The 15,731-nt window shown below is 61.9% G+C and overlaps 10 non-coding genes across 10 annotated transcripts; 4 read left to right on the top strand and 6 right to left on the bottom strand.

Annotated features, from left to right (window-relative positions):
- Nucleotides 1–3,154: 3,154 nt before the first annotated feature.
- On the bottom strand, nt 3,155–3,226 carry Trnae-cuc (transfer RNA glutamic acid (anticodon CUC)). The gene has a single exon. It is a non-coding gene; the product is annotated as a tRNA-Glu (tRNA).
- A 422-nt stretch (nt 3,227–3,648) lies between these two features.
- Trnag-ucc (transfer RNA glycine (anticodon UCC)) lies at nt 3,649–3,720 on the bottom strand. The gene has a single exon. It is a non-coding gene; the product is annotated as a tRNA-Gly (tRNA).
- Nucleotides 3,721–4,283: 563 nt separating this feature from the next.
- Trnad-guc (transfer RNA aspartic acid (anticodon GUC)) lies at nt 4,284–4,355 on the bottom strand. Its single transcript has one exon. It is a non-coding gene; the product is annotated as a tRNA-Asp (tRNA).
- A 503-nt stretch (nt 4,356–4,858) lies between these two features.
- Trnal-cag (transfer RNA leucine (anticodon CAG)) lies at nt 4,859–4,941 on the top strand. Its single transcript has one exon. It is a non-coding gene; the product is annotated as a tRNA-Leu (tRNA).
- Nucleotides 4,942–5,718: 777 nt separating this feature from the next.
- Nucleotides 5,719–5,789, top strand: Trnag-gcc (transfer RNA glycine (anticodon GCC)). Its single transcript has one exon. It is a non-coding gene; the product is annotated as a tRNA-Gly (tRNA).
- A 6,038-nt stretch (nt 5,790–11,827) lies between these two features.
- Nucleotides 11,828–11,899, bottom strand: Trnae-cuc (transfer RNA glutamic acid (anticodon CUC)). The gene has a single exon. It is a non-coding gene; the product is annotated as a tRNA-Glu (tRNA).
- Nucleotides 11,900–12,321: 422 nt separating this feature from the next.
- Nucleotides 12,322–12,393, bottom strand: Trnag-ucc (transfer RNA glycine (anticodon UCC)). The gene has a single exon. It is a non-coding gene; the product is annotated as a tRNA-Gly (tRNA).
- Nucleotides 12,394–12,956: 563 nt separating this feature from the next.
- Nucleotides 12,957–13,028, bottom strand: Trnad-guc (transfer RNA aspartic acid (anticodon GUC)). The gene has a single exon. It is a non-coding gene; the product is annotated as a tRNA-Asp (tRNA).
- A 503-nt stretch (nt 13,029–13,531) lies between these two features.
- Trnal-cag (transfer RNA leucine (anticodon CAG)) lies at nt 13,532–13,614 on the top strand. Its single transcript has one exon. It is a non-coding gene; the product is annotated as a tRNA-Leu (tRNA).
- Nucleotides 13,615–14,407: 793 nt separating this feature from the next.
- Trnag-gcc (transfer RNA glycine (anticodon GCC)) lies at nt 14,408–14,478 on the top strand. The gene has a single exon. It is a non-coding gene; the product is annotated as a tRNA-Gly (tRNA).
- The last annotated feature ends 1,253 nt before the right edge of the window (nt 14,479–15,731 follow it).

Raw genomic sequence — 15,731 nt, 5'->3', positions numbered from 1 at the left:
TTTTTCCCTGGGAACTTTTACCTTTCTATATCCTATATGCTTTTCTTTGCTTTGATTGAATGGCTGGCTGAATGGTTGTGTGGCTGGCCCCTGGCGACCTCTTCTCCTTTTCTCAGTACTCTCCTTACTTCTGCTCCTATTTATTCTCCCTGCCTGGCAGCCCTGCTCAGCTCTTAAAAAACACAGAGTTTGGTTGTTGTTATTGCTTTGTTTTGATTTTTCCCCTTATTTTGTTTTGTTTGAAGTTAAAGGCACTTGTGCACGGAGAGGAAAGATTCCGGGCAAGATCATTATCCTAGAAAAGCAAAATCGAAGTCCAACACTGTCACAAGCCTAGTGTCTGACCTCTCCTGTTCACTGGCTCTATTTGGGTCCCGAGGGGGAGGACAGTCACCCTCCCTCTGCTCTGCCCTTCACAGCACCTGCAGCTGCTCTCCCAGGCCTAGATGGGCTCCACTCTGAGGCCGCTGCTCCCCTTTTGTGGTTGTCCCAGGTTGTCCCGCATCTCCACGACCCCTCGCCTTCGCCGGCGATCCCCTGCCTCGGCTGGGCACTCTTCGGGGGCTCTCTGAGCATGCCATGTGGAAATGCCAAGCCTCGGCTGTTCCCTACATTCCACCACTTCCGTTCGCAGTGGGGTTCACCCGCGGTTGCACCTTTGCTCATGTCCCCTCTCAGCCTCTCCCTGGGGACTCCAGACCCACCGCCCATCTCCAAGCCTCTGCTGCTCTCGGGGATCCATCCTTCCACACCTTCAATGCCATCACCACATAGGCGAGTCCTACACGTTTTCAAATTGGCTAGCTGGCATGGGGTTCAACCTCTGAATGCTGACCTTCAGGAAGCTCCCGTCCCTGGGGCGGTAGGGGTGTGGGGAGGTTTAACCTCGGCGGCGGCGGCAGCACCGCTGTCTTCTTAATCACCGCGGACTTCTCAGCTCCAGTGGAGCGCCATCGAGGACTGTCCCCGCACAGCCAAGGTTTCATCTTGCTGGCTCCGGGTCTCTTGTTCATAAACCACAGATGATTCTTCAGCCCCGGGCTCCGCAGGACCACACCTTCTTCATTCCAATTACCCAGGGGCCCCAAAGGAGTGCCCACTGAAACTTCAGGTGTGTGTGTTTGGGAGGGGGGGAGGCACTCCGTAGTCGTCATTGTCAGCATGGCTCACGACATTGCCTTCCAAGCTGCCCTAGAGGAGCACAGCCAGCTTGGAGCAGTCAGCTGCTTTGCCCACCTGCCCACAGTTCAAGGGCCTTTCCCAATCCTGGGGAAGGCCAGGTGATGGGGTCTGTCACAGCAAGACTCCACTCCAGGAACCAGGTTCCTCCGGAGTTAGGGTTTGTATTATTGCGATCAAACACCGTGACCCAGAGCCACTTGGCTTAGGCTCCTAAGTCCCTCCCAGAGGCAAGCCAGGGTGGGATCCCGGAGGCAGGAACTGCTGTAGCAGGTGTCTGTGGGAGAGTGCTCCCTACCGGCTTGCTCAGCCAGCTGTCCTACACAGCTCAGGATTGCCTGCCCAGGGGTGGGAAGGCCCCTGGCCACAACTCGCCACTCCCTCATCCGGTGCCCGCTCCCTCCCCCGCACCCCAACACCATGCCTACTTATGTCCTCTGGGTTGTCCCACATCCATCACTCAGGGCAGGCACACGCTATAGAGACGTTTTCTCACGCTACAGTCCCTCTTCCCAGAGGTGTCACGTTGCCCAAAGCCAGCTAGCACAGAGCCAGACATCCCTGCATCCCTGCGGTTGGCATTCCATGGACAGTTAGCGAAGGATTGTCCGGTGTCTGCCTTCCCTCCCCCGCGCCGGTCCCCCCAGGCCTTCTCTCCGAGTCACACGGGTGGCCAGGGGGCGGCCGGCCGGACCCTTCCCAGATGCCTCTTCACACTGGTGTCTCCAGGCGCCCGGGACTGGGAGGGCTTCTGGGACAGGGGAGGGCTGGAGTCCGGTGGGGAACAGGCTCTGTCTGGGCTCCCCCAGGATCTACTGGCATCTTCCACTATGCCTGCGATCCGGCCGGAGCTCAATCCAGCCGTCAGCACTCAAGGATCTGACTCTGGGCCTCGGATTTGCTGGCACGGTCAGGACCGAGGGGACCCACCCGGCGCTGGACCCAACAGGTGGACCGACGTTCCGCTCCAATTTTCCGACTCACACCTGCGCCTGCACCTCTTCCCCAAACCCATGCGGGGGCCCCGGTCTCCAAGGAGCCGGAGAAACGGGGGGGGGGGGGGGGCGTTGCAAACGCCAGACTTGGCCTCAGCTGTCCTTAGACACTCCAGGGGCTTTCGAGGAAACCGGGGCTGGGGACACGCACTGCCCATCCCGGCGGCCGGCGGCGCTGAGTAAGGTGACCACACCGGATGCTTTTCGCCTTGATCCGGCCGTCTGCCCCGCAGTAACACCTCCCCAGGGCAACCCCACGGCACACCGCAGGTCCAGTCCCTCCCCATCCCATCCAGCACCACCCTGGAGTCTTTCAAGATATACATAAAAAAATAACATACCTATACCAAACACACACACACACACACACACACACACACACGCACGCACTCACGCACGCACGCACGCACGCACGCACGCACGCTCGCTCACTCACTCACTCACTCACTCACTCAAAATATGGCTACACTTGTTTGAAGCCTACGTTGAGTTGTGAAGAGCAGGGTAAAGCTCACAGGGAGCCTGTGAGGAGGCAGGTGAGGCAGGTGGGGCAGCTGGGGCTTCTTCTGGACCTCAGAGCAGGCGGGAGAGTGAGGTGGAGACTCTGTGGGGTCCATGAGTGGCTCGGAAGCGTGTGCTCCAGGGCTGCGTGGTGGGTGTGTGTGCCCGCGGGATGGTGGCGGTGTGTAAGCTGGGCAGGACGGGAAGCAGCAAGGCTGAGCTGTCCAGGCGCAGAGTTGGCGTCTTGTGTGAGACACGGTGGGCGGCAGTGGGAAGCGAGGCAATGGATGGCTGTGCAGACAGGGAGCGGGCTGTGTTGTGATGGGTGGGGGCGTGAGAGCGGCAGGGGCGAGCAGAGGCGCGATGCCCCTGAACAAAAGGGAGGCGTGTGATTTGTTGGCTCAAGGATCCCGCGTGAGGTGGCAAGAGGAGACAGAGGGCTTGGAGGAGGCGAGGGTCCAGAGAGAAAGAAGAAAGGCTTCCCTGACCGGGAATCGAACCCGGGCCGCGGCGGTGAGAGCGCCGAATCCTAACCACTAGACCACCAGGGAGCGTCGCAGTCGCCCGACGGTCCCGACACTCGCCTCCCGGAGCCAGGCTGACAGCCAGCCTCTAGGCCACAATGCCCGCCTGCCCGGCGAGAGAGCCCATGGCCCCGCATTACCGGCCTCACCAGGATGCCGTTCGGGGCTCGCGGGCACCTGCGCCTACTCCTGCCCTGCCAGCTGCCCGCCCCCGGCTGCCCTCTGGCGATTCGCCGCCAAGCTCGGCACCTCCCCGCGGATTAGACGCTTGGCCCTGGCGGTTCTCCTCCCGCTAGACACACCCTCAAAACGTCTCGGCCCCCCTGCCTCCTCCCTTCCTTCCTTCGCTCAGTCCAGGGATCGGTCGGTCTCGCGGTCACCGGACGACCCGAGAGGGGTGCCAGACAGGGCCAGCCTCGGCCCTGGACCTTGGCAAAACACCGGCAGCTTGCGTTGGCCGGGAATCGAACCCGGGTCAACTGCTTGGAAGGCAGCTATGCTCACCACTATACCACCAACGCCGCACCGCCGGGACGGCACCCACACGACGCCGGGGACTGACACCGGACAGTGGACAGCGGCGACCGCGACGTGGCCTGCCCCTCGGTCTCCGTCCCGACGTCAAAGTTAACGCCAGCGCACGATCCACCGCCAACCGGGGTTCCGCCGCTGCGCCCTGTTCCCCGCCGTCCCAGCCGCGCCTCCCGCACGCACACGCGGGGCCCTGGTGGGCGATCTCTCCACCTGACTGCAGCAGCAACCCGGCGCGCCGCCAGGGCCACGGGGAAGAGCGAGCGTCCGGGAGCGCTCGGGGCGGGTCACCAGCAAGACTCGCCTGGCGCAGCGTGGGCTCCGGACACGAGAGTCGCACCCGGGCGGCTCTGACACCCGTCGCCTGGTCGGGAGGGCGACCCGATCCGAGACGTCGGAGGGCTGGGCCAGGTGCCAGGTGCCAGGCGAGGGACCCGGGGGTCCGCAGGCGGGTGCGCCGGCCGGGACACGGGCGGCCGATCCCGGCGCTTGGAAAGTGACCAAGGGCGCCAGCGCGGTCGTGGGCGACGGTCTGGCTAAAAAGATGGCACGTCTCCTCGTCGGGGAATCGAACCCCGGTCTCCCGCGTGACAGGCGGGGATACTCACCACTATACTAACGGGGAGGACCGCGACCACGTCCCCATCGCCACTCCGGGCCCTCTCCGTCGCTCCAGACGGGCCCTGAGCTCTCCCTCCCACCACGGCCGACCTCCGCACCCAAACCCAAACCCAAAGTCCCCGGGACGCCGCCACAACGGCCCTCGCACCAGGACCCGAACCCGCAACCCTGGGCGATCGCCGCGACTCCGCCCCGTGCCCCCGCCCGGGCTGTGGAGCCGGGCTCTCCCAGGTGACAGCTTTCTGCCGCCCTCGCCCACGCCATCAGGAGAGGCTGCGCCGACACCTGCGCGGCCCCGGACGCACCCCCACTGCACCCCCGGGACCTGCAGCGACTTTGGCGCCTAGGAGCGTCTCCACGTCCACGCGGTGGACCCCGGGCGAGGCCCGCAGCCTCAGCACCCGGACCGCAGACACCTGCCCGGGGGCCCCGTCGCTCCGGGTCCGCTCTGCGCGCGCGTGGGCGCCGGCTGCCAGCCCGGCGAGCGTCCTCGCGAACAGACCCGCCGTCAGGATGGCCGAGCGGTCTAAGGCGCTGCGTTCAGGTCGCAGTCTCCCCTGGAGGCGTGGGTTCGAATCCCACTCCTGACACGTTCATCTTTTGTCCACCCCACCGAGAGAGAGAGAGAGAGAGAGAGAGAGAGAGAGAGAGAGAGAGAGAGAGAGAGAGAGAGAGAGAGAGAGATGGTAGCTCGCGCCTCCTTGCACAAGCCCTCCAGCGCCGCCGCTCCCCTCCGACCCGTAACCTTCGCGGCCACACCTGTGCCAAGAGGAGCGCCCTCCTCTCAGCTGCCAGCAACTCCTGGAGGAGAGCGGAAGGGGAGCGTGCAGGAGCAAATGAGGCGGCGGCTACTGAGCGCCCCGGCAGCCCGGCCAGCCAGCCAGCCAGCCAGCGAGCCAGCCTGCCCGGTGCCATTCTTTTGCCAACACAGGACTTGGTCCACCCCCACCCGACCCCCGGAACTCTTCGCCCAGCCCTCGCGCCCGCCAGCCCTTTCGGGCCCATTCCATTCCCTCCTGCTGCCGCGGGAGACGCCCACCGCACCCATCTTGGGGGTCTGTGGTCGTCGGGGATTCTCGTGTGCGGAGGTGGCCTTTCCCTGCCAACGCCTGGCAGACGCTTGGTGCTCGCACAGCCACGCGCCCGCTCCGTCGGCCAGCAGGGGCAGGGGTGACGTGGGGCCTAGGCGTCCGTCCGGGAGAGGCGCGCTTGAGCCCCAGAGCCTCAGTCTGGACCGGGATCTCTCGTGGCCGTGGCCGTGGCGCTCCCCTGGCCGGTCCAGCCAGCCAGGACCCAGGATCCAGCTGATGGAGGGACTGTCGGGGAGCAGAGGCTGTGGGAGCAGTCGGGGAAGAGTGCTGGCCATGGCATGGGTGGTTCAGTGGTAGAATTCTCGCCTGCCACGCGGGAGGCCCGGGTTCGATTCCCGGCCCATGCAGAGTCCAGTCCCTTTTGGTCCTCAGCCACACGTCCAGTGTCCCCTCACTCTGGCAGTCCTTCCTAGTCCCAGTCCAAGCTGTGCGCGCTGTGCACACAACACAACTCTTGGACAGCGCCAGTGCCAGTGGCGCTCCAGTGAGCCAGCGCCTACCCACTAACCTGGTCGCTTCTCCTCAACTCAGCCAGCCAGACCCAACTGCAAAGACACTGCATCCCTCCTCACTCACCTCCTGGGCACTTCAAAGCACCTGCCATACCTAGCCTCTCCTCTGCACACTGGCGCCAGCAGCCAGCGCCTCCATGGTTCTTAGACCACGTCCCCGACATCACCTACACCCCACACCTCCAGCCTCCCACCCCACAGTACCGGCCCCACACAGCCTGCCTCTCTCACGATGGAGAGACGCGTCCCCGATTCTGGACCTCCTTGTGCCTCCTTTGCTGAGGAGGGACAATTCCGGTAGGGACCAGGGTGCCTTATCGCATTGCCCACAGCAACTCCTCCAGACCCTTGAGTGCATCCCAGCTCCCGTGACTCGGCAGGAGGTGTTTCCTCGCGCCCACTTCCACCATGTGGAGGTGGAGAACCCCACCGCTCCCGCGTCTCACTCGGCCCACAGCTCACCCACACCCTTGGTCATCCGCAGTGTCTTTTGCCCTACAGGACACTACTCTCTCCCTGCTAAGATCTCTCTATCTCTCTCTTTCTCTATCTCTGTCTGTCTATCTGTGTGTCTGTCTGTCTGTCTGTCTCTCTCTCTGTTACACATACAAACAGAGAGAGAGGGAGGGAAGGGGGAGCAGAAGGGGGAAGGAGAGGGAGAGGGGGAGGGGGAGACTGAGAGGAAGAGTAGAGAGACAGAGACAGAGACAGAGACAGAGACAGAGACAGAGACAGATAGATGCCAGGCACAGGCCGGAGAGGCACAAACACAGATCACTCAATCTTAGTTGCTTCTGTGCCATCGCAAAGCCCTTGCTGGCAGGTCACCGCACTGCTCCCTGGTTTTCTGAGACCTGGGCTAGTCCAGGTGACCTATTGGCCAGCGTGTGTGCCGAGCTTCCTCACAAACCCGCCCGATTGACCGGCCAGGCTGACAGTCCATCCTCTCTAGTGAACTCAGTGTGTCCAGAGACTCTGCGCTTCACACCTTCTCCAGCCTCCCATCCGCTGGACCATGTGTCCTTTCCTGCGTTCCAACTCTCCTCTTTGCTCCGGAAGGCGGGGGCTTCCACGAAGGAAAGCCTTCACCCATCTGGCACCGGACCCATCCGCAGCACACTGGCCAGAGAAAGGTCCTGTCTAACCACAGGCAACTGGATGGCCTCTGCTGCCTGTTAAGTCCCTGACCTGCCTGCTCTCTGTCTTTAACAAAGGCCAGCAGGAGTGGGCGGGACTCCCCCAGCTTTTCAGTAAAGAGAGTGCAGAAACAGAACCAAGTGGGGCTCCTCACTCGACTTTGGTCTGCAATCAGAGCTGAAACTAGGTCGCATATCAAGAGCAGGAGAGACCGGATGTTGGGACTAGGATATGCAGTTCTTACTCTGGCGATGATGACGGCCACTCCTGCTGCTATTACTTCTTCTTCTTCTTTTTCTTCTTCTTCTTCTTCTTCTTCTTCTTCTTCTTCTTCTTCTTCTTCTTCTTCTTTTCCTTCTTCTTCTTCTTCTTCCTCCTCCTCCTCCTCTTCTTCCTCTTCTCCTTCTTATCTTCTACTAATTCTCTTCTTCTCCTTCTTTCCCCTCTAATACTACTATTACTAATACTACGATTATTTTTCTCATTATACTTCTTTTCCTCCCCCTCCTCCTCTTCCTCCTCCTCCTTTTCCTCCTCCTCCTCCTTCCTCTTCTACTCCTTCTCCTCCTCCTCCTCCTCCTCCTCCTCCTCCTCCTCCTCCTCCTCCTCCTCCTTCTTTCTCCTGCTGCTGCTGCTGCTGCTGTTGCTGGTGATGCTCAGGGATGTTGGAATGGGAGGGAGTTGGAATTGAGCAGGAACAGAAGCAGCCCAATCTCTGCCAGCAGGCTCCTAGAACCATCTCCTGGGGCTCCTGCCCCTTTGGTTCTGAGTAGGGACCAGGATCATGTTTTTAGTTGCGGTTGTTACTATTGTGATCAAATGTGTGACTGAAAGCAACCTTGGGGTGAGAAGGTTTGATTTCTTCTTTCAACTCCTCAGCGACACAGTGGTGGAAGTGTGGATGGGTGGGGGAGTTGTGGAGGGCTGGGTTTATGGGGCTTAGGTGGTCAGAGTCAGGTCTTGGGGGAGGTGTGGTGAGGGGAGAGACCTAGAGGCAGGAAGTGATGCAGAGGACCTGCATGAGGGCTGCCTACCGGCTTGCTCAGCCTGCTCTCTTATCCCACACAGGGCCATCTGCCCAGGGATTGGCACTGACCACTCACCCACCTCCTCTTTTCAGGTGCCCTCCCACATCCGTCGTCAATCAAACAATAACCTACAAACTGGCTGAAGGCCCGGCTCAGGGAAGACTCTTCTCCATTCCCATTCTCTCTTCTCAGAGGAGTCCAGGTTGCTGTAAAGTTCACCAGAACCAACCAGCATCGTTGACCCTTTGTCAACCTGGCACACAACCAGGTCCCTTATGAGCCATAACCTTTCCTTTCTTGTTCATCCCTCAGAGCTCATTTTCATCTCAACACCGCAATGTAAACACATCAAGAACTGTCGTTGGTATTGTTTTTTTTTGTTTGTTTGCTTGTTTGTTTTGTTTGTTTGTTTTCATAATATTTTACTCTTGGGAGCCCGCCACCCAGCACTCAAATAAATACACAGAGACTTATTGTTGCTTATAAATGCCGGGGATTAGCTTGGCTCTTTTCTGGGCATCTTTTCTTCGCTTCAGTTATCCCATTTAAATTTTTTTCCCTGGGAACTTTTACCTTTCTATATCCTATATGCTTTTCTTTGCTTTGATTGAATGGCTGGCTGAATGGTTGTGTGGCTGGCCCCTGGCGACCTCTTCTCCTTTTCTCAGTACTCTCCTTACTTCTGCTCCTATTTATTCTCCCTGCCTGGCAGCCCTGCTCAGCTCTTAAAAAACACAGAGTTTGGTTGTTGTTATTGCTTTGTTTTGATTTTTCCCCTTATTTTGTTTTGTTTGAAGTTAAAGGCACTTGTGCACGGAGAGGAAAGATTCCGGGCAAGATCATTATCCTAGAAAAGCAAAATCGAAGTCCAACACTGTCACAAGCCTAGTGTCTGACCTCTCCTGTTCACTGGCTCTATTTGGGTCCCGAGGGGGAGGACAGTCACCCTCCCTCTGCTCTGCCCTTCACAGCACCTGCAGCTGCTCTCCCAGGCCTAGATGGGCTCCACTCTGAGGCCGCTGCTCCCCTTTTGTGGTTGTCCCAGGTTGTCCCGCATCTCCACGACCCCTCGCCTTCGCCGGCGATCCCCTGCCTCGGCTGGGCACTCTTCGGGGGCTCTCTGAGCATGCCATGTGGAAATGCCAAGCCTCGGCTGTTCCCTACATTCCACCACTTCCGTTCGCAGTGGGGTTCACCCGCGGTTGCACCTTTGCTCATGTCCCCTCTCAGCCTCTCCCTGGGGACTCCAGACCCACCGCCCATCTCCAAGCCTCTGCTGCTCTCGGGGATCCATCCTTCCACACCTTCAATGCCATCACCACATAGGCGAGTCCTACACGTTTTCAAATTGGCTAGCTGGCATGGGGTTCAACCTCTGAATGCTGACCTTCAGGAAGCTCCCGTCCCTGGGGCGGTAGGGGTGTGGGGAGGTTTAACCTCGGCGGCGGCGGCAGCACCGCTGTCTTCTTAATCACCGCGGACTTCTCAGCTCCAGTGGAGCGCCATCGAGGACTGTCCCCGCACAGCCAAGGTTTCATCTTGCTGGCTCCGGGTCTCTTGTTCATAAACCACAGATGATTCTTCAGCCCCGGGCTCCGCAGGACCACACCTTCTTCATTCCAATTACCCAGGGGCCCCAAAGGAGTGCCCACTGAAACTTCAGGTGTGTGTGTTTGGGAGGGGGGGAGGCACTCCGTAGTCGTCATTGTCAGCATGGCTCACGACATTGCCTTCCAAGCTGCCCTAGAGGAGCACAGCCAGCTTGGAGCAGTCAGCTGCTTTGCCCACCTGCCCACAGTTCAAGGGCCTTTCCCAATCCTGGGGAAGGCCAGGTGATGGGGTCTGTCACAGCAAGACTCCACTCCAGGAACCAGGTTCCTCCGGAGTTAGGGTTTGTATTATTGCGATCAAACACCGTGACCCAGAGCCACTTGGCTTAGGCTCCTAAGTCCCTCCCAGAGGCAAGCCAGGGTGGGATCCCGGAGGCAGGAACTGCTGTAGCAGGTGTCTGTGGGAGAGTGCTCCCTACCGGCTTGCTCAGCCAGCTGTCCTACACAGCTCAGGATTGCCTGCCCAGGGGTGGGAAGGCCCCTGGCCACAACTCGCCACTCCCTCATCCGGTGCCCGCTCCCTCCCCCGCACCCCAACACCATGCCTACTTATGTCCTCTGGGTTGTCCCACATCCATCACTCAGGGCAGGCACACGCTATAGAGACGTTTTCTCACGCTACAGTCCCTCTTCCCAGAGGTGTCACGTTGCCCAAAGCCAGCTAGCACAGAGCCAGACATCCCTGCATCCCTGCGGTTGGCATTCCATGGACAGTTAGCGAAGGATTGTCCGGTGTCTGCCTTCCCTCCCCCGCGCCGGTCCCCCCAGGCCTTCTCTCCGAGTCACACGGGTGGCCAGGGGGCGGCCGGCCGGACCCTTCCCAGATGCCTCTTCACACTGGTGTCTCCAGGCGCCCGGGACTGGGAGGGCTTCTGGGACAGGGGAGGGCTGGAGTCCGGTGGGGAACAGGCTCTGTCTGGGCTCCCCCAGGATCTACTGGCATCTTCCACTATGCCTGCGATCCGGCCGGAGCTCAATCCAGCCGTCAGCACTCAAGGATCTGACTCTGGGCCTCGGATTTGCTGGCACGGTCAGGACCGAGGGGACCCACCCGGCGCTGGACCCAACAGGTGGACCGACGTTCCGCTCCAATTTTCCGACTCACACCTGCGCCTGCACCTCTTCCCCAAACCCATGCGGGGGCCCCGGTCTCCAAGGAGCCGGAGAAACGGGGGGGGGGGGGGCGTTGCAAACGCCAGACTTGGCCTCAGCTGTCCTTAGACACTCCAGGGGCTTTCGAGGAAACCGGGGCTGGGGACACGCACTGCCCATCCCGGCGGCCGGCGGCGCTGAGTAAGGTGACCACACCGGATGCTTTTCGCCTTGATCCGGCCGTCTGCCCCGCAGTAACACCTCCCCAGGGCAACCCCACGGCACACCGCAGGTCCAGTCCCTCCCCATCCCATCCAGCACCACCCTGGAGTCTTTCAAGATATACATAAAAAAATAACATACCTATACCAAACACACACACACACACACACACACACACACACGCACGCACTCACGCACGCACGCACGCACGCACGCACGCACGCTCGCTCACTCACTCACTCACTCACTCACTCACTCAAAATATGGCTACACTTGTTTGAAGCCTACGTTGAGTTGTGAAGAGCAGGGTAAAGCTCACAGGGAGCCTGTGAGGAGGCAGGTGAGGCAGGTGGGGCAGCTGGGGCTTCTTCTGGACCTCAGAGCAGGCGGGAGAGTGAGGTGGAGACTCTGTGGGGTCCATGAGTGGCTCGGAAGCGTGTGCTCCAGGGCTGCGTGGTGGGTGTGTGTGCCCGCGGGATGGTGGCGGTGTGTAAGCTGGGCAGGACGGGAAGCAGCAAGGCTGAGCTGTCCAGGCGCAGAGTTGGCGTCTTGTGTGAGACACGGTGGGCGGCAGTGGGAAGCGAGGCAATGGATGGCTGTGCAGACAGGGAGCGGGCTGTGTTGTGATGGGTGGGGGCGTGAGAGCGGCAGGGGCGAGCAGAGGCGCGATGCCCCTGAACAAAAGGGAGGCGTGTGATTTGTTGGCTCAAGGATCCCGCGTGAGGTGGCAAGAGGAGACAGAGGGCTTGGAGGAGGCGAGGGTCCAGAGAGAAAGAAGAAAGGCTTCCCTGACCGGGAATCGAACCCGGGCCGCGGCGGTGAGAGCGCCGAATCCTAACCACTAGACCACCAGGGAGCGTCGCAGTCGCCCGACGGTCCCGACACTCGCCTCCCGGAGCCAGGCTGACAGCCAGCCTCTAGGCCACAATGCCCGCCCGCCCGGCGAGAGAGCCCATGGCCCCGCATTACCGGCCTCACCAGGATGCCGTTCGGGGCTCGCGGGCACCTGCGCCTACTCCTGCCCTGCCAGCTGCCCGCCCCCGGCTGCCCTCTGGCGATTCGCCGCCAAGCTCGGCACCTCCCCGCGGATTAGACGCTTGGCCCTGGCGGTTCTCCTCCCGCTAGACACACCCTCAAAACGTCTCGGCCCCCCTGCCTCCTCCCTTCCTTCCTTCGCTCAGTCCAGGGATCGGTCGGTCTCGCGGTCACCGGACGACCCGAGAGGGGTGCCAGACAGGGCCAGCCTCGGCCCTGGACCTTGGCAAAACACCGGCAGCTTGCGTTGGCCGGGAATCGAACCCGGGTCAACTGCTTGGAAGGCAGCTATGCTCACCACTATACCACCAACGCCGCACCGCCGGGACGGCACCCACACGACGCCGGGGACTGACACCGGACAGTGGACAGCGGCGACCGCGACGTGGCCTGCCCCTCGGTCTCCGTCCCGACGTCAAAGTTAACGCCAGCGCACGATCCACCGCCAACCGGGGTTCCGCCGCTGCGCCCTGTTCCCCGCCGTCCCAGCCGCGCCTCCCGCACGCACACGCGGGGCCCTGGTGGGCGCTCTCTCCACCTGACTGCAGCAGCAACCCGGCGCGCCGCCAGGGCCACGGGGAAGAGCGAGCGTCCGGGAGCGCTCGGGGCGGGTCACCAGCAAGACTCGCCTGGCGCAGCGTGGGCTCCGGACACGAGAGTCGCACCCGGGCGGCTCTGACACCCGTCGCCTGGTCGGGAGGGCGACCCGATCCGAGACGTCGGAGGGCTGGGCCAGGTGCCAGGTGCCAGGCGAGGGACCCGGGGGTCCGCAGGCGGGTGCGCCGGCCGGGACACGGGCGGCCGATCCCGGCGCTTGGAAAGTGACCAAGGGCGCCAGCGCGGTCGTGGGCGACGGTCTGGCTAAAAAGATGGCACGTCTCCTCGTCGGGGAATCGAACCCCGGTCTCCCGCGTGACAGGCGGGGATACTCACCACTATACTAACGGGGAGGACCGCGACCACGTCCCCATCGCCACTCCGGGCCCTCTCCGTCGCTCCAGACGGGCCCTGAGCTCTCCCTCCCACCACGGCCGACCTCCGCACCCAAACCCAAACCCAAAGTCCCCGGGACGCCGCCACAACGGCCCTCGCACCAGGACCCGAACCCGCAACCCTGGGCGATCGCCGCGACTCCGCCCCGTGCCCCCGCCCGGGCTGTGGAGCCGGGCTCTCCCAGGTGACAGCTTTCTGCCGCCCTCGCCCACGCCATCAGGAGAGGCTGCGCCGACACCTGCGCGGCCCCGGACGCACCCCCACTGCACCCCCGGGACCTGCAGCGACTTTGGCGCCTAGGAGCGTCTCCACGTCCACGCGGTGGACCCCGGGCGAGGCCCGCAGCCTCAGCACCCGGACCGCAGACACCTGCCCGGGGGCCCCGTCGCTCCGGGTCCGCTCTGCGCGCGCGTGGGCGCCGGCTGCCAGCCCGGCGAGCGTCCTCGCGAACAGACCCGCCGTCAGGATGGCCGAGCGGTCTAAGGCGCTGCGTTCAGGTCGCAGTCTCCCCTGGAGGCGTGGGTTCGAATCCCACTCCTGACACGTTCATCTTTTGTCCACCCCACCGAGAGAGAGAGAGAGAGAGAGAGAGAGAGAGAGAGAGAGAGAGAGAGAGAGAGAGAGAGAGAGAGAGAGAGAGAGAGATGGTAGCTCGCGCCTCCTTGCACAAGCCCTCCAGCGACGACGCTCCCCTCCGACCCGTAACCTTCGCGGCCACACCTGTGCCAAGAGGAGCGCCCTCCTCTCAGCTGCCAGCAACTCCTGGAGGAGAGCGGAAGGGGAGCGTGCAGGAGCAAATGAGGCGGCGGCTACTGAGCGCCCCGGCAGCCCGGCCAGCCAGCCAGCCAGCCAGCCAGCCAGCGAGCCTGCCTGCCCGGTGCCATTCTTTGGCCAACACAGGACTTGGTCCACCCCCACCCGACCCCCGGAACTCTTCGCCCAGCCCTCGCGCCCGCCAGCCCTTTCGGGCCCATTCCATTCCCTCCTGCTGCCGCGGGAGACGCCCACCGCACCCATCTTGGTGGTCTGTGGTCGTCGGGGATTCTCGTGTGCGGAGGTGGCCTTTCCCTGCCAACGCCTGGCAGACGCTTGGTGCTCGCACAGCCACGCGCCCGCTCCGTCGGCCAGCAGGGGCAGGGGTGACGTGGGGCCTAGGCGTCCGTCCGGGAGAGGCGCGCTTGAGCCCCAGAGCCTCAGTCTGGACCGGGATCTCTCGTGGCCGTGGCCGTGGCGCTCCCCTGGCCGGTCCAGCCAGCCAGGACCCAGGATCCAGCTGATGGAGGGACTGTCGGGGAGCAGAGGCTGTGGGAGCAGTCGGGGAAGAGTGCTGGCCATGGCATGGGTGGTTCAGTGGTAGAATTCTCGCCTGCCACGCGGGAGGCCCGGGTTCGATTCCCGGCCCATGCAGAGTCCAGTCCCTTTTGGTCCTCAGCCACACGTCCAGTGTCCCCTCACTCTGGCAGTCCTTCCTAGTCCCAGTCCAAGCTGTGCGCGCTGTGCACACAACACAACTCTTGGACAGCGCCAGTGCCAGTGGCGCTCCAGTGAGCCAGCGCCTACCCACTAACCTGGTCGCTTCTCCTCAACTCAGCCAGCCAGACCCAACTGCAAAGACACTGCATCCCTCCTCACTCACCTCCTGGGCACTTCAAAGCACCTGCCATACCTAGCCTCTCCTCTGCACACTGGCGCCAGCAGCCAGCGCCTCCATGGTTCTTAGACCACGTCCCCGACATCACCTACACCCCACACCTCCAGCCTCCCACCCCACAGTACCGGCCCCACACAGCCTGCCTCTCTCACGATGGAGAGACGCGTCCCCGATTCTGGACCTCCTTGTGCCTCCTTTGCTGAGGAGGGACAATTCCGGTAGGGACCAGGGTGCCTTATCGCATTGCCCACAGCAACTCCTCCAGACCCTTGAGTGCATCCCAGCTCCCGTGACTCGGCAGGAGGTGTTTCCTCGCGCCCACTTCCACCATGTGGAGGTGGAGAACCCCACCGCTCCCGCGTCTCACTCGGCCCACAGCTCACCCACACCCTTGGTCATCCGCAGTGTCTTTTGCCCTACAGGACACTACTCTCTCCCTGCTAAGATCTCTCTATCTCTCTCTTTCTCTATCTCTGTCTGTCTATCTGTGTGTCTGTCTGTCTGTCTGTCTCTCTCTCTGTTACACATACAAACAGAGAGAGAGGGAGGGAAGGGGGAGCAGAAGGGGGAAGGAGAGGGAGAGGGGGAGGGGGAGACTGAGAGGAAGAGTAGAGAGACAGAGACAGAGACAGAGACAGAGACAGAGACAGAGACAGATAGATGCCAGGCACAGGCCGGAGAGGCACAAACACAGATCACTCAATCTTAGTTGCTTCTGTGCCATCGCAAAGCCCTTGCTGGCAGGTCACCGCACTGCTCCCTGGTTTTCTGAGACCTGGGCTAGTCCAGGTGACCTATTGGCCAGCGTGTGTGCCGAGCTTCCTCACAAACCCGCCCGATTGACCGGCCAGGCTGACAGTCCATCCTCTCTAGTGAACTCAGTGTGTCCAGAGACTCTGCGCTTCACACCTTCTCCAGCCTCCCATCCGCTGGACCATGTGTCCTTTCCTGCGTTCCAACTCTCCTCTTTGCTCCGGAAGGCGGGGGCTTCCACGAAGGAAAGCCTTCA

This window comes from Peromyscus maniculatus, chromosome 11 (genome assembly GCF_049852395.1).
Source record: "Peromyscus maniculatus bairdii isolate BWxNUB_F1_BW_parent chromosome 11, HU_Pman_BW_mat_3.1, whole genome shotgun sequence".
In the NCBI taxonomy this organism is placed as follows: domain Eukaryota; kingdom Metazoa; phylum Chordata; class Mammalia; order Rodentia; family Cricetidae; genus Peromyscus; species Peromyscus maniculatus.
Note: the sequence above shows the minus strand (reverse complement) of the source record. Positions and strands in the feature narration are given on the sequence as shown.